Source organism: Lissotriton vulgaris, chromosome 1_1 (assembly GCF_964263255.1).
Source record: "Lissotriton vulgaris chromosome 1_1, aLisVul1.2, whole genome shotgun sequence".
In the NCBI taxonomy this organism is placed as follows: domain Eukaryota; kingdom Metazoa; phylum Chordata; class Amphibia; order Caudata; family Salamandridae; genus Lissotriton; species Lissotriton vulgaris.
Genome location: NC_141685.1, coordinates 1,951,767,688 through 1,951,794,542, shown reverse-complemented (window position 1 = coordinate 1,951,794,542; position 26,855 = coordinate 1,951,767,688). Strand labels below are relative to the sequence as shown.

Here is a 26,855-nt window from a genome sequence, read left to right as displayed (position 1 = left end):
ACCCACCCGCCAAGAAGCATAACACCCCCAAACAGGCCAAAAGCAAAATCTCATACTTGCAATATTTCTGGGCCTTCGGTCCAAACGCGCTGCGTAGCTAGGCCATAAGTCGGGGTTGGCACGACGGATTTCCTGACAAGCAAATGCAATCAAGATTAGAGTGTCCCAGCAGTGCTCCCAGACCACGAAACTCACCCACAAACACCAGGAAGCCCCCCAAACAGGCCCCCGAAAACGCTACATAGAGCAAAATGTCAGAAATAGCCCAAAAAAAAATCGGCCTGGATTTAGTCCCAACCACTTCTACCCGGTATTAGACCTTCCCAGGAATGCCCCAAGACCCGGCAACCCACCCGCCAAGAAGCATAACACCCCCAAACAGGCCAAAAGCAAAATCTCATACTTGCAATATTTCTGGGCCTTCGGTCCAAACGCGCTGCGTAGCTAGGCCATAAGTCGGGGTTGGCACGACGGATTTCCTGAAAAGCAAATGCAATCAAGATTAGAGTGTCCCAGCAATGCTCTCAGACCACGAAACTCACCCACAAACAGACGGAACCCCCCCTAAGAGCACCTCAAAGGCAAGCAAGTCATCAAAAACACAAAAAATTTTCCGCCTCGGATTTGGCACAAACCACTTTTAGTGCTTCCCAGCAATGGCCCCAGACCCGTCAACTCACCTGCAAAGAGGTAGAACAACACCCCCACAAGTGCTGAGTCTTTCTTCATTGGGCGTAAACCAGCCCTCTGCTTTGATGGAAATAGGAGTCTGGAGGAGGAGGATAGAGGAGCATGTTCTTCTGAACTTGTGAACCTGAGGAATGCAGACTGCGGCACCTTCAAATAAATTAGCAAACAAGTGAAGACAGTTCTGCTGATGGGCTTGTTTTTGTGATTATCTGATTAAAGTTTGAATTATATTAACTGTGCACAACAAAGAAAGACAGACACACAGGAATAAAAGTGAATAAGGATGAAAAAGAAAGTTATTGATTCGTTGTCTCATTTTCAGGGCTCGAAGTCGGTATCACGGTCCAGGAATAAGAATAAGGCTTCGTCATCATACTCTGCGAATTCAGCCAGGGTGAGGTCAGTGCCACCTGACAGAGTAGAAATTCCCTCATCTATGGTGCTGGCCACCTCCTCTTCATCCGGCACGCTCTCTCGTACTCTTATATCTGGTGGTATGAGGTGCTGATTCATCTTGATCATTGTTAACCTCTCCACATTTTTGGGCGAGAGGCGGCTCCGTTTGGGAGTTACAATCCCACCAGCCGCACTGAAAACCCGTTCAGAAGACACACTTGCGAGTGGGCAAGACAAGTAGTTTAAAGCCAGGTTGGTGAGCTGTGGCCACAATTCTTTTTTCCCATGCCAATACGCCAATGGGTCAGAATTAACATAGACCTCTGTGGAGTCATTCAGATAGTCCTTCACCATCGACTCAAGGTCCTCCTCCAAGGTTCCTCCACTTTGCGTAGCTCTTGCTGTGCCTCTGACCTTTTGAGAACCAAACCCACGCAGAGCTAGCCAATCCTCTTCAGCCTCCAATGTTTCTGTTGTCTTTCGTGCAGATGATCCGGTTGCCGGTGTCTTTAACGGCTGAGAGGTCACTTGTGCCACAGCCACAGGTGCAGAAGTGGATTGTTTTGACTGGGGATGGCCTGCTGATGTACTGCCATTTCCTTCAATTTCCAGCCGTTCTGTTTCAAACTTCTTGGCTGACAAGGCTAGCCAACGTTTGTACTTTGTAACATCTTCATCAGCAAAAGGAAAGAATGCTCTGCCTGCCAGCGCCTTTTTGTAGCGTGGATCCAGAATAGTAGCACAAATGTAATGCTGTTCTGAGTGGATCTTTTTAAGACGTTCATCACCTTGTAGGAGCTCTAATAATTGCTCAGCCAGAAGCAAAGAGTCTTTCTTTTTGTCATCTTTTCGAAACACAGAACACACCTCCTTCAGTTGGTCCTCCAGCATGTACAACAATGGGATAGCTTTTCCCAAATTAGAGTCCTCCTTGCTGACTGCACGTGTGAAGACCTCAAAAGGACGAAGCATGCGTGTTAGGCTTTCAACTATGTTCCATTGCGGCCCACCCATCCTCAGCTCCTCTATACCCTCTTTCAAGAAATATTGATCGAGTTGCGTATACTGCTCATACAGACGCTCAAGCATGTAGAAGGTTGAGTTCCAACGTGTTACCACCTCCTGGATGAGTGCTTTCACTGGCATTTGACATTGATATAGCATGCTCCTCAGCTGCTTGCGGGCCTTAAAAGAATGCCTGAAATGCTTGCAAAATTTTCGGCAGTTCTCCAATACACTGTACGCTGCACTGCGTTTATTACCCAAGAATTTTTGGACAACCAGGTTTATACAGTGCGCCAAACACGGCACTCTGAAATAGTAACCGTCCCTCATGGCCTTAACTATATTGGAGCCATTGTCCGTGGAAACATAACCAACCTTGCGTTTTAGTGGGGACAGACAGTTAAGGACCTTTGTGTTAAAGACATCCAAAATGTTTTCTGCTGTGTGACGTTTCTCCAAACCAAACATGGCTAGTGTTGCATGTTTCCGAGCACCTTTAAAAACAATGTTAGTGTCAACACCTGAGTTTAGCTTTGCTTTAGCCCCTGAAAAAGAGACCCAGTGTGCAGTGATGCACATGTAATCAGCGCCTGCGCCACTGGTCCACATGTCTGTTGTCAGATGTATAGTGTGAACAGCACTCTTCTGCAAAGCTGCCCCAATCACCTTCAGAACATCTTCATGTAGTGCTGGAACCGCAACTCGGGCAAAATAGAACCGGCTAGGAACCTTCCATTTAGGGCAGAGCGCTGTCACTAATTCTAGAAAACCAACCCCTTCTACAAAAGAAAAAGGGAGAAGGTCCAGAGCTAGCATTTTAGCCAGCTTAGTGTTATACAGACGGGTCATTGGGTGGTTGCGTTCATATTGCGCTTCTGTAAACAACATCTTTTTAATGTTGCCCTGGACCAATGATTTACGGGATGATGATGATCTCTTCGACCCAGTTACGCTCGCTGATGAACTTTTCCGCATTGATGTCTCACTCTCTCCCACACTCTTAGTGTGGCTCCCATGGGGTGTGCTGCTGACATGGGAACTGGGTGTAAGTGAAGTGTTTGAATCGTCTTCTTCTACCTCCTCGTCATCAGCAGATGACAAATCAACGTTTTCATTACGTGCAATTCCGGCTTTCTTGACCGCCTCTAGGTGCGGAAACCATTCGACAGCGTGCCTTCTCTCAAGATGACCTCTCTGGCCTCCGGTACCATAGTTAGAACCAAGCTTACCACGACTAAATCGAAGCTTACAAAGGCTACAAATGGCTACGTTTTCCTTTTTTGGGCAAACACTAAAGAAGTCCCAAACTGGAGACTTGAAATGTCTTCGGGGGCCGGAGGAGGCGGCGATACTGGTGGTGGTGGTCCTGCTGCTAATGACAGATGAAGTGGAGGATGTGGATTGCCGAACTTCAGTACGTTTTGCACTTTCACCACCACGAATTGAGGTCGAGGACGAGGTGGGTACCTTCTTGCGAAGAAATATGGAAGCGGTAGGTTTTGGTGTACTACTTAACTCCAAATCTAATGATTCCATTTCCATTGCCTCCTCGCCGACATCATCATCACGCTCAGCAGCTTCTCGGGATAGGGTCAAAATGTCTCTTTGCTGCATGCCCGGTGGGGCTGCAGTGACCTTTGTGATGACTGGCTCGTCGTCATCGTGAGAGGCTTCATCACCAGCAGTATCTGTCACTTCTTGTTGAGACTCATCACACTCCATAGGTTTGAGTTTTTGGACGACCTTCCTTTTACGCTTAGGAGGTACCGGTGTCAGATCATGGTGTGCCTCTGCCTCACTGTCAGACCGCAGTTGTGGTTCCCAAGACAGATCACTTGCACCAGAACGAGGTGGGCTTGAAGAAGATGTAGACACCCCCCTTGATCTTTTCCTTGCTAGGGATGTGGAAGACAATGAATGATCATCAGGAGGAGTGGCTTCCAATGATACCTCAGCTTCATTGTCGATTTCCAAATGTGCCCCTACTTCGGGAGGAACAACTATTGTGGGCACTTGTGAACGTCCATGCACCTTTGCTTGCGCATCTCCTTTTGCTGCCTCTCCTTCCACATGTACTTGGGCGTGTACTTGCACATGGTGTTGTTGTTGCGGCTGTGGTTGTTCAACACTTGTCAGATGAGTTACAACAACCTGTGTTGATTCAGGGACATTGCTGCTACTTTCTTGCGATGAGCCAACATCACTGGTCGATGGTGATTGGAGAAGTACACTGACTGCCTCTGAAGCACTCAAGGGCTTTGACTTAAGTTGGCGTGGTGGTGGAGGCACTGAACCCAATGGAGCAGGGGTGCTGCTCTCAGGTTGGTCCCCAGCAGATCCTGCTGCTGCAGGCGTACTTTTTTTTTTGCTCCCAAAAAAAGTGGCGGGTGGCACACCAGCCTCCTTGGTAACTTGCTTCTTCTGCTCCTTACTAGCAACTTTCTTGCTAGAGGAGCTACGGAGAACTTTCTTTGGGGGCGGGGCCATCTTCTTCAGAGCAGGTCAGACAGCAGGCCGCAGTTGCACGAATTGTAGAGTTGTCTGAGGCCAGACGTGACGTCGCGTGACGTTATGCTGCACACACACACCGCTGCAGGACTTCTTCCTGGCACTGGTGGTTCTCTTGAGTCTTGTGCACCTAAAAAAAATGGAAGACAGAGGAACATCAGTTCAGTTATAGAGCACAAAAAAATCGAAAAACACTGCAAAATCAGCACAATCCCAATCCATCCATGCCCTCCATAATGTTTAAATTCAAGACAACCCACAGAAAGACTAGGCCCATGCAAGACTCACTACCCCTGGGCATAAATAAAGGTTGAAAAGTAGGCAAAATGGTTGGAGGCCTAACAACAAAGCCTGCATTCAAAATGGCCACTTGCCTGCCAGCACATGGCCAGTGCCTGTAGCTGCACTCAAAATGGCCACCAGCCACATGGCATGTCCCTCCCCATGAACACCCCCAAAAATCGAAAAACACTGCAAAATCAGCACAATCCCATTCCATCCATGGCCTCCATGATGTTTAAATTCAAGACAGCCCACAGAAAGACTAGGCCCATGCTAGACTCAAATACCCCTGGTGAAAAGGCCACAAGTACAGGCCCAAAAATCGAAAAACACTGCAAAATCAGCACAATCCTATTCCATCCATGGCCTCCATGATGTTTAAATTCAAGACAGCCCACAGAAAGACTAGGCCCATGCTAGACTCAAATACCCCTGGTGAAAAGGCCACAAGTACAGGCCCAAAAATCGAAAAACACTGCAAAATCAGCACAATCCTATTCCATCCATGGCCTCCATGATGTTTAAATTCAAGACAGCCCACAGAAAGACTAGGCCCATGCTAGACTCAAATACCCCTGGTGAAAAGGCCACAAGTACAGGCCCAAAAATCGAAAAACACTGCAAAATCAGCACAATCCTATTCCATCCATGGCCTCCATGATGTTTAAATTCAAGACAGCCCACAGAAAGACTAGGCCCATGCTAGACTGAAATACCCCTGGTGAAAAGGCCACAAGTACAGGCCCAAAAATCGAAAAACACTGCAAAATCAGCACAATCCCATTCAATCCATGGCCTCCATGATGTTTAAATTCAAGACAACCCACAGAAATACTAGGCCCATGCAAGACTCACTACCCCTGGGCATAAATAAAGGTTGAAAAGTAGGCAAAATGGTTGGAGGCCTAACAACAAAGCCTGCATTCAAAATGGCCACTTGCCTGCCAGCACATGGCCAGTGCCTGTAGCTGCACTCAAAATGGCCACCAGCCACATGGCATGTCCCTCCCCATGAACACCCCCAAAAATCGAAAAACACTGCAAAATCAGCACAATCCCATTCCATCCATGGCCTCCATGATGTTTAAATTCAAGACAGCCCACAGAAAGACTAGGCCCATGCTAGACTCAAATACCCCTGGTGAAAAGGCCACAAGTACAGGCCCAAAAATCGAAAAACACTGCAAAATCAGCACAATCCTATTCCATCCATGGCCTCCATGATGTTTAAATTCAAGACAGCCCACAGAAAGACTAGGCCCATGCTAGACTCAAATACCCCTGGTGAAAAGGCCACAAGTACAGGCCCAAAAATCGAAAAACACTGCAAAATCAGCACAATCCTATTCCATCCATGGCCTCCATGATGTTTAAATTCAAGACAGCCCACAGAAAGACTAGGCCCATGCTAGACTGAAATACCCCTGGTGAAAAGGCCACAAGTACAGGCCCAAAAATCGAAAAACACTGCAAAATCAGCACAATCCCATTCAATCCATGGCCTCCATGATGTTTAAATTCAAGACAACCCACAGAAATACTAGGCCCATGCAAGACTCACTACCCCTGGGCATAAATAAAGGTTGAAAAGTAGGCAAAATGGTTGGAGGCCTAACAACAAAGCCTGCATTCAAAATGGCCACTTGCCTGCCAGCACATGGCCAGTGCCTGTAGCTGCACTCAAAATGGCCACCAGCCACATGGCATGTCCCTCCCCATGAACACCCCCAAAAATCGAAAAACACTGCAAAATCAGCACAATCCCATTCCATCCATGGCCTCCATGATGTTTAAATTCAAGACAGCCCACAGAAAGACTAGGCCCATGCTAGACTCAAATACCCCTGGTGAAAAGGCCACAGGTACAGGCCCAAAAATCGAAAAACACTGCAAAATCAGCACAATCCTATTCCTTTTATAGGATAGTTAAAGTTTATTTATTATGATACGGAACTCATTTTGAGGTCCACATAAAAACAACATATACATACAAAGCACAAATATTAAAATAGAAGGAAAGCAAAAAGATAATTTCATCATAATCACAAGAAATATCTTAATACAAGTCCAAAAAACATTTAAAAAAGTTGTACAGTCTAAAAACAAACATTTCATTAGGAGGTTTGATTAAGGCTGCCTTAAATGAAGACGCTGATAGTATATTAAGTTGTAAGCAGATTGATCTTAACCATCTACGCCTGCATGGCATCAGTATAGGGCAAACGAACATCACGTGATCTAAATCCTGATCGTGTAATTGGCAAAGATCACAGCGTGCCGAACAACCATACCAGCTGGCTTGTAAAACTTTTAGTGGAAGCAAATTATGTCTTAATAAGTACACCAGGCGTCTCACGCCATGGGGGATGTTCCAGTACATATATGGTTGAGCTTTCCGCAGGTTATAAGATTCAATAACAGGCGTACAACCTTTTTTCATTAAACAAAAGTCTCTATCAAGACAAAACCCCAATTCCCAAGAGGCTGACTTCAAAATTGTTTTTAATTGATGAGAGGAGAGTGAAAATAAAGTCTCCTCATCCAGCTTCAATTGTAACACAGCAAATCTGAAATTTTTTACAATTGAAGAGAAGCCATTAAAAGATCCTAGCAATTCCTTTTTTATCAGGTCTCTCAAGGTATTGGGTTCACCTTTAGATAATGCTACTACCCAACGTATGATACTAGCAAGACCTTGAACCCTACTGCTGCGTAAACCCAATTCCTGACGCAAGGAAGCAGTCGAATTTACAGTGCCAACAGACATTAAACTCCGAAGAATTTTTCCCTCTGCCGAGTTTAAAAAACTCCATTTTTTTGGATCAACTAATTCAATGCCATATAACAGGGAGGCTGGTACTTTCGCTCTAAAAACATCTAACAAAATAGAGAAATGCCTTCTACCTGTGGCTTTATATAGGGAGACTAGGCTCTTTCCCTGGGAGATCGCCTTCCGGGAATTATTGTCTATGTGTGATTTGTCACTTAGATTGTGAGTGACAATTTTACCTAAAAAGGTATAAGATTTCACACATTCTAGTTTTTCCCCCCCTACAACCCATGGAAAGGTAAAACATTTAGGCTTCTTTCTACCTGAAAAACAAATTATCTTGCTTTTTGCCGTATTTATTGATAGAAAATGACTTTCGGCGTATTTATGAAGTGCGTGCAATCGGTCATTTAGGCCCTTTGGGGTGAGGTCCAAAATTAAGATGTCATCTGCATACATCAAGCATGCAATTTGAACACCCCCCAAAGATGGGGCAATACCGGCACATGCAGAAAGAGCGATGGGTAAATCAGCAGTGTACAATGAGAATAGCAATGGAGCCAAAAGGCAACCTTGCTTCAACCCATTAGATGTTTGGATTAATTTGGAAGCGCCGCGATCACCTCCAAGTAAGACTCTGCACCAGGTGTCAGAATATAGGGCGCGGACCAAATTAATTAGGGAAGCAGGCATACCAAGATTAACTAACTTTCTCCACAGCAGATTTCTATCTACTTTATCAAACGCGGTGGTAAAGTCAATAAAGGCGCCATAAACCTGACCACCCCGCACTGTCACATATTTTTCATTGATAACTTGCAATGCGGTCAGGTTATCTAAGGTTCCATGATTTCGTCTGAAACCTGTTTGCTCCAGAGGCAGAATATTATGTTCAAATACCCAATCGTTAATTAAAGAAAGCACACACTTTGCAAACACCTTGCCGATGGCATCAAGCAGGGCAATTTGCCGATAATTTTGTGGGAGATCTCTTGCCCCTTTTTTATATAAAGGGACAATAATGCTTCCTTTCCAGGAGGGGGGGACTGTTCCGTTAGAAAAACAGAATTTAAACACGGGAAAGAGTATTTTACTCCAGAGTTCACTCTGCTTTTTTAATACTAGTATTGGGATTTTATCAGGCCCCATCGCCCCAGAGGAACGCATATTCTTAATGGCACATTCGATTTCTTTTTCTGTCGGACCGTCAAGTATAGCCGCAGCATCTTCAAATTCAACATTAATACCTTGAGACTTATTATTACTGTACAACTTTTCAATATAGTGAACCCATACCTGTTCCTCGATGGCAATGGGCGTAGAACTGGCTCTAGTACCGCATCCTTTGCCAATTAAGGACCAAAAGGTCTTACTTTGATGATTAAAAGAAGCTTCCCTCAATTGAATCCAGAGGTCATCTTCCTTAGAGCGTTTTAAGCGAGCCTTGAGTCTAACTCTCCTTCTTTTCAGGGTAGATAACCTAAACTTAGCTTCTCGAGTAAAACATAAAAATTGCCCCCTTGTAATTTTATTTATTTCTCTATTTATAGCCCGCAGAGGGTAAGGAGCTACAAGGGACTGTTTCCCACCTGATTTCTCTTTTGCACAAGCTGTTACAGAGTCTAAAAATTTTACAAAACAATACAACTCTTTCCCCTCCCAAAGAGGAAGATTCTCGACAGTATTACAGAAGAGAGGTGCCAGGTTTTCCACCGTACTGATGTTCCAAAAACATTTCCCTGTGCTGGAGTCAAAATTCACAGAATCTATATCCAGCCTCCATGGAACCACTTTCTGAAGACTAATAGAAACAGAAAGCATCAATACATTATGGTCACTAAGATTCGATTCAATGACCTTCATATCTTTTAATAGGTGAAAACCGGCATAATCTATCATGATAAAATCAATAATAGATTTTCCCTTATTAGATTTATGAGTAAAAGCTGCCGGAATATCAGACGGAAGCCTCCCATTTACAATTAAGCAGTCCGCATTATGTAAACCGTCTAAAATAAGTTTACCTCTTTTGTCAGTTTTAATATTTGGGGGAAATTGAGCTGAAGGTATATTCAGAGACTCTTCCAACGGAATATTTCTAAACAACTCCAACCCACTGTTAGATACCTTACAATTTAGATCCCCAAACATTAACACATGCGGAGTAGGTGAGGTCTCCAAAACTTTTGTTAAGAAAGTGAATAAAGTTTTTAAACCATTATTAAAACAACAATTGGGAGGAATATAAATATTTAGCACAATCAGCAATCTATTAGGACAATCTTCAAAAACATCTTTCAAAGTTATTGCTTGAAACATTTTTCCTGGATCCAAATAATGAGTAAAGTTCCATTGCAATCTGTTAGATAATAAACATGCTAATCCTCCCTTAGCATGGCCTCTTCTAGTGCTGGTTGCGCTACAATCCAAAACAAAATAATCTTTATCCAAAATAACACTTCCATCAACCCAAGTTTCTTGCAAGCAGATTATATCTGCCTTTTGAGCATGAAGGAAACCCAATTTATCCTTATTATCTTTAAAACCGGCCGTGTTCCATGAGATAAATCTCAGCTCCCTGTTAAAAATTGGAATCCTGACTGGAGCGGGGAGCGGATTTACTCGCAAGAACTCCCGGGAGCCAACTCCATTTAAATTGATCATCCTTCACTGTTTGTTTGAGGGGAGGGTTTTTATAAGAAACCAGCCTTTCATTGCTAGCCACACAAACTTTTAGGTTCTCAGATCCGAGATTAGACCAATCTGACAATCGCGCATCAAAATTGGAGGAAAATGATAATGCGGGATTAGCCGCACTATTTACAATACGTTTTTCCCCAAAATGAGGCAACACATCTATCCCTCTAATTTGTAATTCCTCAGCCCATTGTAAAACAAGATTCAACACAACTTTTGAATAAAATTTCACCCTTGTTGATCTTAAAGGTTTCCCCGCATAAGATTTGAGGAGGAGTACAACATCTAGATCGGAGGTTTGAACTAATTTCAAACCCTCGATCTCTTTAAAACAGAGTAACAGGGCAGATCTATTCAAAATTAAATCTGGTTCAAAAAGGGGCGAGAAATCAAGGAATAATGTATCCACAATTGTTTTTTCCTTTGGAAGGACAACTGTCGTTAAGGATGGAGCCTGAAAGGGTACTGCTATAGGGTTTAAATTAGAAGGGGGTAGAATAACAAAAGGTGGGGTAATCTTGGATAAAACTTGGCAAGGATCTTGACTAACCTTACAATAGGAAAAGGGATTAGTAGATGGGAGAGGAACCTTCGGAAGAAAGGGATTAGTTAAGTTTACTGGACCTAACCCAGAGGAGGTGGCATCTTCTTTAGGCGATACCACCCTAATTTCAACCTTAGGGGTAAGACACTGCTCCGCCTGCGGGGGGTCATCTATATTTACCTCCACATTATTATCAAAAAGAAGTTTCCTCTGTCTTTTTTTAGCAAACCTACGAATAGGTTTCCTCTTCTTCATTCTAATCTTTTTATGTTTCTGAGAACTCGTATTTCCCATCAATCCCGTTTTTCCTTTAGGAATTTCCTCTTCCTTTTTTGATGGCAAAGAAAATATTGGAAAGAGGGAAGGCAAATCAGATTTGACATCAGGAGGGGGAGTTGTTATTACTTCTATCTCGTCTCTAAGCGGGGCTATACAATTAGCGCCAGCCGAAACCGCTTTAGAGGATTTAGAGATAGTTGAGAGTACTATGGGCTGCCTTTCCTTTTGACTTTCTAACAAAGGAGAAGAAAGCTCTACATCCAACTCTACTGAAGAACAAGGAGGACTTATTTTCTGTGGCATCAACCGTGGGGCCACTGGACTAGAAGGATCTGATACTAGTTCTTCTCTGTTTAATATCAGAACTTGCAGAATCTGTGTTACGGTATCGAAGATACATTCCGAGCCTCCCACAAATTTTTCCAGCAATCTTAAGATCGAAGACAAGACTGATTCCAGAGATGATAAGGAGTTAGAAATTAGTCTCCCGTTAATATTTGGAGAACCCTCCGCTAAATTGTTCAACACAGGGCCTGAACAGGTTGTAAGATTTAATTGTGGGAGGGAGAAATCCAATTTATTAGAGGGAGTACTACTTAGGGGACCAGTACTTGAAATCGTAATAACTTCCTCCACAGGAACACCTGTAGAGATCCCCTGAAACACTTCCACCCGCGCCCTATGAGCTGTTAAATCAATATCAGGCAGAGTGAATTCATTCCCTACTACAGGGGATATAACTTTAAGTGTTTCTCTTAATGTAACCGATGCTGGAGCAATATCTTCAGATTTTGTAGGCATGCTGCCCGTAGAATTCAGGTAATTATTCTGATTTGGCTGTACATTATTTAAGGACAAAGGTAAGCCCTTTAATTCTTCCGAACTGACTACAATTGGCAAAGATTGACTGGCCACCATACTTAGACTAGAGGAGACATTAATGACCTCATTAACTGACACCGCTACATTGCAACCTGGAATTTCGCTCGTGGACTGTGAATCTGTGGGTTTATCTTTCCCTTTGTCCCAAAGATTAAAGAGCTGACATTGGCCCTTCAACTGCATCGTAGACGCTATTTTGTTTCGTAGGGGATTAGATTTAGTTTTAGACCCAGATCTCCCCACAATCACTCGTCCAGAACGTAATTTTTTAGCCGTCATGAGACTATTTTAAAGGAAAGGGGGGAAAGATTAAGAAAATAGCAATTATATAGTATGATATCAAATTTAACAAAATCGTTAAAATACGAAATCAGCTTGTGAAAACAACAAAACAGGATATATAGCAACTATAAAACCAAGGGAGGGGGCCCAGCCCAGCCTCCTTCGGCCTCTGACGGCCTCAGACGGTCCCGCCCTTGTCCCGGGCTTCTCCCGGCGCGCTCCCGCGCGCTCCCGCGTTGCTGGATTAGGAAGGAGAATTATAGCCGCGCTGAGGCGGGGGAGGAGCCAGCAGGGAGAGCGGGTCAGCTGCTGGTAATGCCGAGTGTCAGGCGCTCCTGGGACTTGAAGTCCACGCCTGACCTCGCTCGCAGCCCTGCGCACCCCACACCACAGAGGCACAGTTGACAAAGATCTTAGAAGTCTTCAGCGCTATTCCAGCAGCGCTGACAAAGTACCCAAACGCGAAGCGGGACCCGCGGAGCGGGTACCGCGAGTTGCTGGCGAAGGAGAATTACAAGAGGAGCAGCTCCAGCGTGCTCACAGTTCGAGGCTCCAACTGCTAAACAAAACGAAGCACAGGTGAGGAAACAGTCAGGAAGGCAGCCGAGCTGGATTTAGCCGCGCTGAGGCGGGGGAGGAGCCAGCAGGGAGAGCGGGTCAGCTGCTGGTAATGCCGAGTGTCAGGCGCTCCTGGGACTTGAAGTCCACGCCTGACCTCGCTCGCAGCCCTGCGCACCCCACACCACAGAGGCACAGTTGACAAAGATCTTAGAAGTCTTCAGCGCTATTCCAGCAGCGCTGACAAAGTACCCAAACGCGAAGCGGGACCCGCGGAGCGGGTACCGCGAGTTGCTGGCGAAGGAGAATTACAAGAGGAGCAGCTCCAGCGTGCTCACAGTTCGAGGCTCCAACTGCTAAACAAAACGAAGCACAGGTGAGGAAACAGTCAGGAAGGCAGCCGAGCTGGATTTAGCCGCGCTGAGGCGGGGGAGGAGCCAGCAGGGAGAGCGGGTCAGCTGCTGGTAATGCCGAGTGTCAGGCGCTCCTGGGACTTGAAGTCCACGCCTGACCTCGCTCGCAGCCCTGCGCACCCCACACCACAGAGGCACAGTTGACAAAGATCTTAGAAGTCTTCAGCGCTATTCCAGCAGCGCTGACAAAGTACCCAAACGCGAAGCGGGACCCGCGGAGCGGGTACCGCGAGTTGCTGGCGAAGGAGAATTACAAGAGGAGCAGCTCCAGCGTGCTCACAGTTCGAGGCTCCAACTGCTAAACAAAACGAAGCACAGGTGAGGAAACAGTCAGGAAGGCAGCCGAGCTGGATTTAGCCGCGCTGAGGCGGGGGAGGAGCCAGCAGGGAGAGCGGGTCAGCTGCTGGTAATGCCGAGTGTCAGGCGCTCCTGGGACTTGAAGTCCACGCCTGACCTCGCTCGCAGCCCTGCGCACCCCACACCACAGAGGCACAGTTGACAAAGATCTTAGAAGTCTTCAGCGCTATTCCAGCAGCGCTGACAAAGTACCCAAACGCGAAGCGGGACCCGCGGAGCGGGTACCGCGAGTTGCTGGCGAAGGAGAATTACAAGAGGAGCAGCTCCAGCGTGCTCACAGTTCGAGGCTCCAACTGCTAAACAAAACGAAGCACAGGTGAGGAAACAGTCAGGAAGGCAGCCGAGCTGGATTTAGCCGCGCTGAGGCGGGGGAGGAGCCAGCAGGGAGAGCGGGTCAGCTGCTGGTAATGCCGAGTGTCAGGCGCTCCTGGGACTTGAAGTCCACGCCTGACCTCGCTCGCAGCCCTGCGCACCCCACACCACAGAGGCACAGTTGACAAAGATCTTAGAAGTCTTCAGCGCTATTCCAGCAGCGCTGACAAAGTACCCAAACGCGAAGCGGGACCCGCGGAGCGGGTACCGCGAGTTGCTGGCGAAGGAGAATTACAAGAGGAGCAGCTCCAGCGTGCTCACAGTTCGAGGCTCCAACTGCTAAACAAAACGAAGCACAGGTGAGGAAAATCCTATTCCATCCATGGCCTCCATGATGTTTAAATTCAAGACAGCCCACAGAAAGACTAGGCCCATGCTAGACTCAAATACCCCTGGTGAAAAGGCCACAAGTACAGGCCCAAAAATCGAAAAACACTGCAAAATCAGCACAATCCCATTCAATCCATGGCCTCCATGATGTTTAAATTCAAGACAACCCACAGAAATACTAGGCCCATGCAAGACTCACTACCCCTGGGCATAAATAAAGGTTGAAAAGTAGGCAAAATGGTTGGAGGCCTAACAACAAAGCCTGCATTCAAAATGGCCACTTGCCTGCCAGCACATGGCCAGTGCCTGTAGCTGCACTCAAAATGGCCACCAGCCACATGGCATGTCCCTCCCCATGAACACCCCCAAAAATCGAAAAACACTGCAAAATCAGCACAATCCCATTCAATCCATGGCCTCCATGATGTTTAAATTCAAGGCAACCCACAGAAAGACTAGGCCCATGCTAGACTCAAATACCCCTGGTGAAAAGGCCACAAGTACAGGCCCAAAAATCGAAAAACACTGCAAAATCAGCACAATCCTATTCCATCCATGGCCTCCATGATGTTTAAATTCAAGACAGCCCACAGAAAGACTAGGCCCATGCTAGACTCAAATACCCCTGGTGAAAAGGCCACAAGTACAGGCCCAAAAATCGAAAAACACTGCAAAATCAGCACAATCCCATTCCATCCATGGCCTCCATGATGTTTAAATTCAAGACAGCCCACAGAAAGACTAGGCCCATGCACCACTCACTACCCCTGGTCAAGGCCCCAACAACAGGTCAAAAATCGAAAAACACAAAATTTTACAAAAAAAAAAAATCGAAAAACACAGAAAAATCAGCACAATCCCAATTCATCTATGGCCTCCATGATGTTTAAGTTCAAGACAACCCACAGAAAGAATCAGTCCACCCACCACTGAGTACCCCTGGGGAAAAGGCCCCAAAACAGCCCAAAAATCGAAAATCCCAAAATTTTAGTTGCAGCAACTGTAATGCCCCAAACAAACTTACTTGTAAAATTTCTAATCCAACAGTGATCCAAAGAAAGTCAAAAAGGCCTCAAATCCAAAGATCCAGCAGCATCCACAAAAAGTAATCCTTCCAGGTCCACATCCGAATGAAAAGTGACCAGGAGATGGACAAAGCACTGGGAGGAGCCTGCTGAACAGGAACAGGAAGTTGAAGACTATGGGGCACTTCCTTCCTCCCACCCCCCTGCCCCCCTCCCCAAAATGGACTCCTCGCTAAAAAAGTGCAGGCAAATGTCAAACTAAGGAGTTATTCACATAAAAATCATCATTTCTAGAAGGTTTATGCTGCTTGCTGGTGGATTTCTTGTGCAGAATTGCAAATTTATATTTTCGCTCGCCGCATCTCAAATCTCGCAATTGCGAAGTACCGCGAGACGTGATCTCGCCGTACTCGCGTTGACAAACTATCGCTGGCAAGCCGCGATGACGTAATCGCGCTCGCCAATTCCCGCGGGATCACACAGCAAGATCCAAAATGGCGCAGCACTCGCAAACTATCGAAAAAAACAACTCGGCAAACGATGATAAACGCCGCGCGCCGCAAAAATTGTATCACCAACGCCGCGCGCCGCCAAAAAAATCCGCTGCGTGCGAATTTGCGGATTTTGCGGGAAATCCGCAAATCTCGCGGATTGCGGATTTCCCGAAAATCCGCAAAATCCGCGAGCGGAACGGATTTTCCGCCCACGCTTAAGAGCCACCCCACGACGCGTCCACGGACCCTTCAGCTGCAACAACTGCAAGTTCACCTGCATCCGGACCTGCCCGACACCAGCACCTGCCAAGCCGAACACCATCAGCAACCACCTCAAGTGCATCCTGCTCAACACCGCTCCGTCCACAGACACGCCATCGAACTCTGGAACCTCCTAGACGCCACAGCCCCTGATGTTGCCTTCATCATGGAGACCTGGATGAACGCCTCCTCAGCGCCCGACATCGCCATCGCCATCCCAGAAGGCTACAAGATCACCCGGAGGGACCGCAACGCCAACCAGGTGGGAGGAGGCATCGCCATCATCCACAAGAACACCATCCGCATCACGACCAGCACCGACAACACCCCACCCTCCGCCGAACACCTGCATTTCCAGATCCACACCGACCCGAAGACCACCCTCAGAGGCACCCTGATCTACCGACCTCCGGGACCACGCACTCAATTCAGCGAGGACATCGCCGACTTCGTCAGCCCGCAAGCCCTCCCCTCCGCGGACTACATCCTCCTGGGGGACTTCAACTTCCACCTGGAGAACAACAACGACTGCAACACCAGCACCCTGCTCGACAACCTCGCCAACCTTGGACTCAAGCAGCTGGTGTCCACCCCCACCCACCTCGCCGGACACACACTCGACGCCATCTTCTCATCCAGCAAAGACATCGCCTTCAGCCACGCCACAGAATTCCACTGGACGGACCACAGATGCATCCACTTCACCTTCAGAAGAACAACGATCCACCACCACCAGCAACAGGTTGCCCGAAGAAGCTGGAACAAGATCACAGCAGACCAGCTCGCCGCTTCCCTGAGCCAGCACCCTCCGGCCAGCTCAGCGAACCCCAGCCAGGCCGCCGACAACCTCTCGAAGTGGATCAGCAAATGCACAGACGAACTCGCCCCTCTGAGGGTCCCGCCCAGCAGACCCGGCAATAAGAGAGCCCCATGGTTCACCGACGAACTCAAAAGCTCCAAGAAGAACTGCAGAGCCCTCGAGAAAGCCTGGAGAAAGGAACCCACGCCGGACAACAGGACCACCCTCAAGCTCGCCACCCGGAAACACCACCAACTGATCCGCACCACCAAGAAAATGGCTTTCAAGAACTGACTGGACGACAACGCACACAACTGCAAGGAACTCTTCAACATCGTGAAAGAGCTCTCCAACCCCAACGCCGGAAACAACGACATCACCCCATTGCAAGACCTCTGCAACTCCCTCGCCACCTACTTCCACAACAAGATCGCGGACATACACAACAGCTTCAGCACCCAACCGACGCACGCCACGACCGCAGCAACGCCACCCACTACCACCCTCCGCGCCTGGACCCCGGTCAACACCGAAGACACCGTCCACATGATGAACTCCATCCACTCCGGATCTCCGACCGACCCCTGCCCTCACCACGTCTTCAACAAAGCCGACGCTGTCATCGCACCCCACTAGCGGGACATCATCAACACCTCATTCGACACCGCCACCTTCCCCGAGAGCTGGAAGCACGCCGAACTCAGCGCTCTACTCAAGAAACCTACAGCAGACCCCACCGAACTCAAGAATTACCGCCCCATCTCTCGTCTCCCGTTTCCAGCCAAAGTCATCGAAAAGACCTCAACAAACAGCTGGCCGCCTTCCTCGAGACGAATGGATCCCTCGACCCATCGCAGTCCGGATTCCGCGCCAACCACAGCACCGAGACCGCCCTCATCGCCGCCACTGACGACATCCGAGCCCTGATGGACAACGGAGAAACAGCGGCCCTCATCCTCCTAGACCTCTCCGCGGCTTTCGACACAGTCTGCCACCGCACCCTAGTGCAGCGCCTCAGCAACGTCGGAATCCAGGAGAAGGCACTGGAATGGATCGTCTCCTTCCTCGACGGAAGAACACAAAGAGTCCGCCTACCACCGTACAAGTCAGAGGCCACCGAAGTCATCTGCGGCGTCCCTCAAGGATCCTCGCTGAGCCCTACTCTGTTCAACGTCTTCATGAGCCCCCTCGCGGCCATCGCACGCCAACACAACCTCAACATAATCTCCTACGCCGACGACACCCAGCTGATCCTCTCCCTGACCAACGACCCCACCGCCGCCAGAGCCAACCTGCACGAAAGGATGAAATAGGTAGCCGAGTGGATGACGACGAGCCGCCTGAAACTGAACTCAGATAAGACGGAGGTCCTCATCCTGGGCTCCTCGCCCTCCGCCTGGGACGACTCCTGGTGGCCCCCCGCCCTGGGCACCGCACCCAAACCGACGGACCACGCATGCAACCTGGGTTTCATCCTGGACTCCTCCCTCTCCATGACCAGACAAGTCAACGCCGTCTCCTCGTCGTGCTTCAACATCCTGCGCATGCTGCGGAAGATCTTCTGGTGGATCCCCACAGAGACCAGGAAGACCGTCACCCAGGCCCTCGTCACCAGCCGACTGGACTACGGCAACGCACTCTACGCCGGAACCACCGCCAAGATCCAGAAGAGACTCCAGCGCATCCAGAACGCCTCAGCCAGACTCATCCTCGACATCCCATGACACAGCCACATCTCCGGACACCTAAGAGACCTACACTGGCTCCCGGTCAACAAGAGAATCACCTTCCGCCTCCTTACCCACACACACAAAGCTCTCCACGATCAAGGCCCGAGCTACCTCAACAACCGCATCAACTTCTACGCTCCCAAACGCCACCTCCGATCTGCCAGCCACGCCCTCGCCGCCGTCCCACGCATCCGCAGAGCCACCACAGGAGGAAGGTCCTTCTCCTACCTGGCCGCCAAGACCTGGAACTCCCTCCCGGCCGACCTGCGCCTGACCCAAGACCACCTCTCCTTCAGGAAGAAGCTCAAGACCTGGCTGTTCGAGCAGTAGCGGCACCCCCCCCCCCCCAAGCGCCTCGGGACCCTACGGGTAGGTAGTGCGCTCTAGAAATGTCTTTGATTGATTGATTGATTGATTGATTGATGACATCATATATTACATCACTCATGACATGGTCAGTGACATCTCTCATGACATCACTGATGACATCTCAAATGACATCACTGATGACCTCACTGATGACATCATCCAGTGAAAGAGTGGCAGACCTCCTCTCAGCGTAATATAACCCTTGATACACACATTCAAAAATAGAAACTATCGAGTGGCTTCAGGAAAAGCCGCCTGTTTATCAACAATGGCAAGCAAGAATGTATTATTTATATAAATTGGAGTAGGGGCTTTTCTCAATCAGTGGGTCAAGGAGAAAAAAGCAAATGGGAATGAAAATTTGGGGCTCCTTTTCAGATTATTATGAAGATTGAGAATGTATATAAAAAATGAATTGTATTTGTTAATAATGGATTTATACTGACCATTAACTTTGATTTTCTTCTTTTTTTTATATATGTACAGTAATGACTACCCGCCCATGACTAATTTATGCTTTATTGCATATACTGCTTATAAGAATATATATATATTTTTTTACTCTTATGCTGTATTAATGTATTGCTGTGAACATACAAAAAAATAAAAAATAAAAAAACTAAAAAAAAAAACTATTGGGGATACCAATACCAGTTAGAACAACCTATTCAGTAATTCCAAAATCTACATACACATCCAGTCATTCACTAACAGTTCTATATAGGCACTCATACATGTACTCACTCATCATATGTACTCATACACCTATAGATCTTATTACACACCGACAATCATCTATAGAGTTACTCACACACATACTCAAACATCCATTTACTTGCATATACAGCTATACACCCACTACTACACTTACTTCTACAGAATCGTACACATACTTACTCTCTCAAACAATCACTTATAGAAACACATACTTATTTATACAGGAACTCTTACAATCTCTCGCTCTCACATATACTCACTTATATACATCAATACTCACATATACTAGTTTAAAACATATGTAGTTACTCATAAAGATACTATTGAGACAGTGATTCACTCACAAACACACCCATACCCACACTCATCCACCCATACAATCCTGCACACATGCTGTCTTCAAAACCGATACAAACAGTGAGTCACCCATTTATGCATCTATGCGGTAAGTAATACCCCCCACCAAACCATATAGACACTCATACTGATACTCTAAAAACCAACTAATAACCCATATCAGCACTCATGTAGCTAGTCACCAACCCATGCAGCCACTTGTACACAAAGTGAGACACTGATATAGATATTTACATATTTAAACATTACTCGCTAATACATGTATTCACTAAGATACACTTAATAAGTCAGTTATACAATATTTTTTTTTTAAAACCCATCAATTTAGACACTTATTTACACATTTATTCTTCCATTGACCTTTAGATATACATATATAAAACATATTTATTTTTCAGAAAGACACACATTCACTGGATGATGTCATCAGTGAGGTCATCAGTGATGTCATTTGAGATATCATCAGTGATGTCATGAGTGAAGTCACTGACCATGTCATGAGTGATGTAATATATGACATCATCAGCAGTGCATTGCGGGCGCGCAAGTTATAGTTACCTTAACTAACTATAATGGGGGAATTTCAATGGTTTTGTATGAGTGAAATGTCCAGCTAACTATAAAATGTGTGAAACCTATGTTATATATATATATATATATATATATTTCCTCTCAACTGTTTCCGTTGAAGAGGGAACTCAGTCTGTTGGTGCCCGCGTTTGAGACCGGGAGCGTGTCTCCGTTTGATGCGGAAACAAGAAATCACGCGGCACACTTCTTGGCAGCAGATATTTTGTTTATTTTCACAGGTCTAGCGCAAAACTCCTACACATTTCAAACAAACGTTCTTGATCACCGCAGTGTTCTACATTCGTCCTTTTTTAATTTCCACAATGTACACTCTCACCCTTTAGCTTTCAGGGTGATGCATTATGGGCCATGAAGTTTTGTCAACATAACTTTGTTTGTTATTGTTCATTTTCAGTATGTTTTAGCTGGGATTATTGTGGGGATGCTTCTCTAAAGTGATACTCTTTCACACGTATGATCCTTTAGCAGGAGATTTATTACGTGGTTGATCATGTGGTTGATTTCGCTTTATAAAGTTTCATCATGGCACTGGTAGGTTTTTTCCCCAATTTTGCCGCAAAGTTAAAAATGGAGGCATTCACCCTGGCCAATTCACCTTTCTTCTTGACAAGATGTGGACCCCAACAAAGTTTATTATCGAAAATGACCCCAAGATACGAGAATGATTTCGACACAGGGATCACTACATCATCTAGTTTAAACAAGAAGTTTCTACTTGGCTGTTGGCCAACTTGCATTATGAATGATTTGGAGTTGTTGACAAGTAAGTCTCTGTCTGACATAAACAATTTAAAAGCGTTAAGTAGAGCTTGGAGTCCCCTCTCAGTTCTAGAGATTAAAACCGCATCATCTGCATATAAAAGAACAGGAATACCCCGCCTACCGACTCTAGGACAGTCGGCGTGAATATTCTGCGGGTCACTATCTAGGTCATTAATATAAAAGTTAAAAAGAAAAGGGGCTAGAATACAGCCTTGGCGCACACCCTTTCTGATGTCAAAATTACTAGTTACGCCCAGATCCTGAGAATACCTTACATTGGCACTAGTATTACTGTGGAGGTCAGCTAGGAAATTAACAATCCCATTATCAACACCCTTTGCCCTCATGGACTGCCAGAGCTTTCCCCTGTTAACACAGTCGAAAGCAGATGACAGGTCCATGAAGGCAAGGTGGACATACCCCTCATCGCTACAGTGTACTTGCTCAGGATAAGAAGAGATTAAGGCACTGTGTTATAGTCGATCTTCCAACGCAGAAGCCATACTGAGCGATGGACATGATGCTATTTGCCAACGCCCAGTCTGACAATCTCTGCAGTAGCATTCTGCCTACTATTTTGACCATAGAATCTATTAATGAAATTGGCCTATAACAGAGTGGGCTACCCCTGTCCCCCTTCTTAAAGACAGGAACAATTGTGGAGACCCCCCATGATTGTGGACAACCAACTGTTGCAGCCGCATTGAAGACCGCCTCTAGTATGGGATCCCAAAAGCTAGGATCAGACCGATACAAGTCTGGGGGGATCCCATCAGTGCCCGGAGCTTTCCCAGCTGTCAGTCCCACTATGCCCTCCATAATCTCGCCTCTTTCAAACCTAATAATGCTATCACTATCGCAAGGGGGAAAATTAGGGGTTTCCATCGACGAGCAACGGTATAATTTTTTTTAATGATTTACTTACTCATCCTTAGTTATGCAACATTCCAGACCATCACCCGAATCCTGCACCAGGAAAGGTTTCTTTACCAATGCCCAGAATCTAGAGCTACACTTCAAGGTATCTGGATCAAGAATCTCATTCCATGCCTCCTCTCATAAAAAGTCCTTGCGTTTGGCAATAACTGATTTATATTCTTTCCTACATGCTTGAACAGTCAATTTTACTCTGGGGTTGGCTGCCAGAGCCAACCTTAAATTGCGTGCTGCTTTAGAGCAGTCCTGGTTAAACCATCTTGGTCCCCTGACTTCTATGTTTTTTGCAGGGGCCAACATCAGCTGAGACACTGTATCCGACAAATTTTGAAAAGCACCCAGGACCCTAAATCGTTCAGTCCCAACTGTGGTACAACTCAAGATTTCATCTGTACAAGTGTCTGTTATTTTTTTGTACAGCAGATCAGCAGCAATCATAGACCATCTAAGGCAGCGTCTTCCATCGGTTGTGCAAAGATTACCAGAAACACAATTCCGGGTTTCCTTAACTACCCAGGGACCCTTCAACTGAACGGTGAGTGGGTTATGATCACTAAATTCACTATTATCAATTGAGAAGGAGTCCACAAAGGAATGCATTGGCAATGTGAGTAACACATAGTCAATGAAGGTTCCCCGTCCATGCCCTCTAAATGTAAGGGTATAAAAACACTTAGTAGGGTCCCTCAATTCCATAGCTATTATTAAGTCTAGATCATTTAATAAATCATTGAGTAATTCCCCTTCAACTGTGTGCTCCATGTGCAGGCCCTGGGATCGTACACAATGCATATCCGAAATGCATTTCAGCAAGAGATCGCCACATGGATGGACATTAAAATCACCCATAATCAAGAGGTTATGGAGACATTCTTTCATAGAGAAGCGAATAAAATCATTTAGTGCCAATACTTGGCTCAGAGCTGAGCATGAATTTACACCATTATAAAAATTAACCAGGCCAGCCAAACAGTTATCTCCAGTTAATATCAACCCAACAATACCTGGGTTGTCCGTTAAAGCTCTTCGTATATTACAAGGTAAAGCAACAGAAATGAATGTAACTAATCCCCCCTTTGGCCTACCCCTGCTAGATGCAGACGCGGGAACATAGAATGATTTGTAACCTTCCAGGAAAAAATCACATTCAACTGACCAGGTCTCCTGAAGACAGATAATCTGATATTGCTTAATGAACCTGATCCAGTTACAATCTCCCATCTTTGAGCCCAATCCCGCAATGTTCCAACAGATTACATTGCTACCATTCGTTATCACCTCAGGAGTCCCATCGGTACCTTCTTCTACAACATAATCCTTTCCTTGCTCCACACACTCCTTGCGTCAATCACACGCCTCCAGGCCAGAGAGCAAGTCATATCTGTTCTGAAAGTCCACATTAAAACCATTCCCACATTGGATAGCAGCATTATATCTATTATGTGTTTCCACATTGGGGCCATTCCAACGGTGGCCATTAACATTATACAGATATGGTGTCTTCAGTGCTGGTGTCAAGGACTGAGTCAGTGGTCTGAATTTCCTGGGGTCAGGGGGGGCTACAATCAGATGGGCATAAAAATAGCCAAGTGGGTGAACACATAGACTGTTCACGTTATATACTAGAGAGGCCGATATTAGTAATACTGTTGCCACATGTTACAGGTGCTTAAAATTTACGACAATACAATCTCCACTGGTGGTCTTACTAGATGGACCAATCCAATTCACCCTTCGCGTTGATAGTATTTGATCAGAGTATTTGGTCGGAAACCCACAGTTTTTACTTAGCCACGCAACTGTTTTGTTTTTTAAGGAATTGTGAGATTCCCCATGAGACTGGGCAGAAAAGTCATCAATAGGCGGAACATTTGTTAAAACCACCACATAAGGAGCACAATCAGGGGGCAAATTGATATAGCGACTTTTCCTTATATGTTTGAAGTCAGGTCTGCCATCAGACTCTACTATGGGTTGTCTATTCTGATCAGTTGCTAGTGGTTGGGCAGGGGGAGCAGATTCAGTGGCAGGTACTTGCTGACAGATCTGCTGCACATTCTCTCTCCTGGTACTCTGACCCTTATCTACTACCTTGGGTGGAGCAACTGGGGCTGTGGTCAGATATGCTGACACTAGACCACCCAGTCTATCCACTTCTAGCGACACAGCATCCAGCTTAGTGGTCAGGGGTCTCAACAGATCTGCCATTTTAGCCTCTATTTTTGCTACTTTTTGCTCAGAATGTATGAGCGTACCCCCCTCTTTATTTCCGTCCACTGGACAAGGTTCAGGGATAGGGCCATTGCAAAGTACTCGTGGAGGATCTATTCTTTTTTTGCTGTGCTTCCTCCCACGTTTAGATTGCAATTTTCTGCAGGATCTCACAGGTCTGCTAACTGGTGGGGCCTGCTCTGATTCCTCCGTAGAAGTATCAGACAGGACATCAAGTGTCTCCCTATGTACCTGTACTACTGTGGTTATAATAGCCCGGTCACTTGTAACATCACTATTTTCCAATGCAATGCCCCCCAGTGGAGGCGAGGCCTCATCATGTAACAAAGGGAGACTCACTCGACCCAGAGAAGCCCTTCTCTCATTGTTGATTTGGTTCACCCTTTTAACCAGATAGGTATCCATGGTGCCCAAAAAGGTAGCAGACTTATCTTTTTTAGAATTGGACATTACACAGTCTTATCCTTACACAGTGGGAGATGTGTGCAATGAGAAAACAATTGAAATATACCTAAAGCACTTTACACAATTAGAAATCATAAACAAAACACCAAAGTCTCACGTGAATCAAGCAGTTATTAATCAGTTCGGAACGAAATCAGGGTCTGTGGCCCAGCCCAGTCTCTTCTGGCCTCTGAGGGCCACAGAGGGCCCACCCTTTGCCCGAGCTTGACCCGGCGTCCCGCGAGGCGGGTCAGAGCGCAGTTTAAAGGCGCCTCCTGGCACTTACGTTGCGTGTTAATGCAGCGCCGCCGCTGAGGCAGCCGGTTGTTGTAGTCCCGGGGCAGCGGCGCTATCCCCAGCAAGTTGTGACTCCTGGCGGTGGCGGCAACACTGAAGGGCTTCCTCGCTTCGCCCCAGCTCCAGTAAGTGTCAATCTTTAAATAGGAAACAGTGGTCCTTAGCATTTAAATTATCATGCAAAGAATATAATATAGGCCATAATAGGAAACTATATTTTCTCCTGTATCCAGCCGGACACAGGTGTTTATTTTGTAGTAATTCACAAAATTGAAAAACAATAACAGTAGGGCACAATCCTGTGACACAATTTACTTCTGGCAGCAGATTGCAGACAATAGCCAAAGTATTTCAAACAATGATAATCTGGTTCAAATGAGTTTACATGTATATAAGGACTGGCAGCTTCCATTTTAGATAATTGGGTGTGGCATACCATGAGAGTAGTTGATATCTATTTCTATGGAATAAATTCACCTATCATTTTGATTTGTTATTATTCAATACTGTACCCACACAACTGATCGCTTCAACACATGCAAACAACCTGCGGAAATGTAGAGGTTTAAATTGGAATGACGGCAAATTATGAAAACATTTATAATGTTTACTTACAAGTATTTTATTATAAAACTGTATTTAATTGAAAGTAATAGGATGAAGATGATTCTATTATGTGTTTGCAAGGTCAAGATAAAAATACTAAATATGGGAAAGAAAAAGGGATTGAATGTTCTTTTCAAATCCCGGTGTCTGATGACACCTGTTCTATTTATAACAGATAACCCAGCCAAATTTTGAGGCGATAACAATAAAACAAGTCTATTCATAATTGTTAGGTTTGCAAAAAATCAAGGACACGATGCCTGCAACTCAGACAAAAGTGAATGTTTAGTTTAATTCACAAAGCCTTTTACAACTCTAAACTTTAGTTCATGGCCAAAAATGGATCCATGAATGCCTGGCAGGAGTCTAGAAAAGCATACCTCAATGTTGTATATACATTTACAGCTGCATATTTATGAACCATGATTATGTACAATTATGTTGTACTAAACCCGCACAACTGGCAGGGAGTGGGAAGTTGAAGGAGAGGTTAGCCTGGAGAGCTTGTGAACGTGTGAATGCCTACATTCTTGTGAGTCTGTAGACATTTACAAACCCTTACTCAACTCTTTCCTTCCTTGTAAATGGCTGAAGATTTATTTTTATTTTTATTTATTTATTTAATTTGTATAGCGCGTTATAACCACCGGGGTCTCTAAGCGCTGATTGTCCAGGTTACATAGTGGGGCTTGGCATTTTACTTGATCTTAACAGTGCACCTAGTGGCTGCTCCATGCTTGCTTAAACAAAACAGTTTTTAACTTTTTTCTGAAGGCTAACAGATTGCATTCCTTCCTTAGTTCTGGGGCCAGTTTGTTCCACAGGGCTGGGAGTGTTTTGGAGAAAGCACGTCCTCCCACCGTGGCCAAT

At 45.9% G+C, this 26,855-nt stretch overlaps 1 pseudogene; it reads right to left on the bottom strand.

Moving 5' to 3' along the window:
• Nucleotides 1-23,750: 23,750 nt before the first annotated feature.
• LOC147751422 (uncharacterized) lies at nt 23,751-25,088 on the bottom strand (annotated as a pseudogene).
• Nucleotides 25,089-26,855: the final 1,767 nt, after the last annotated feature.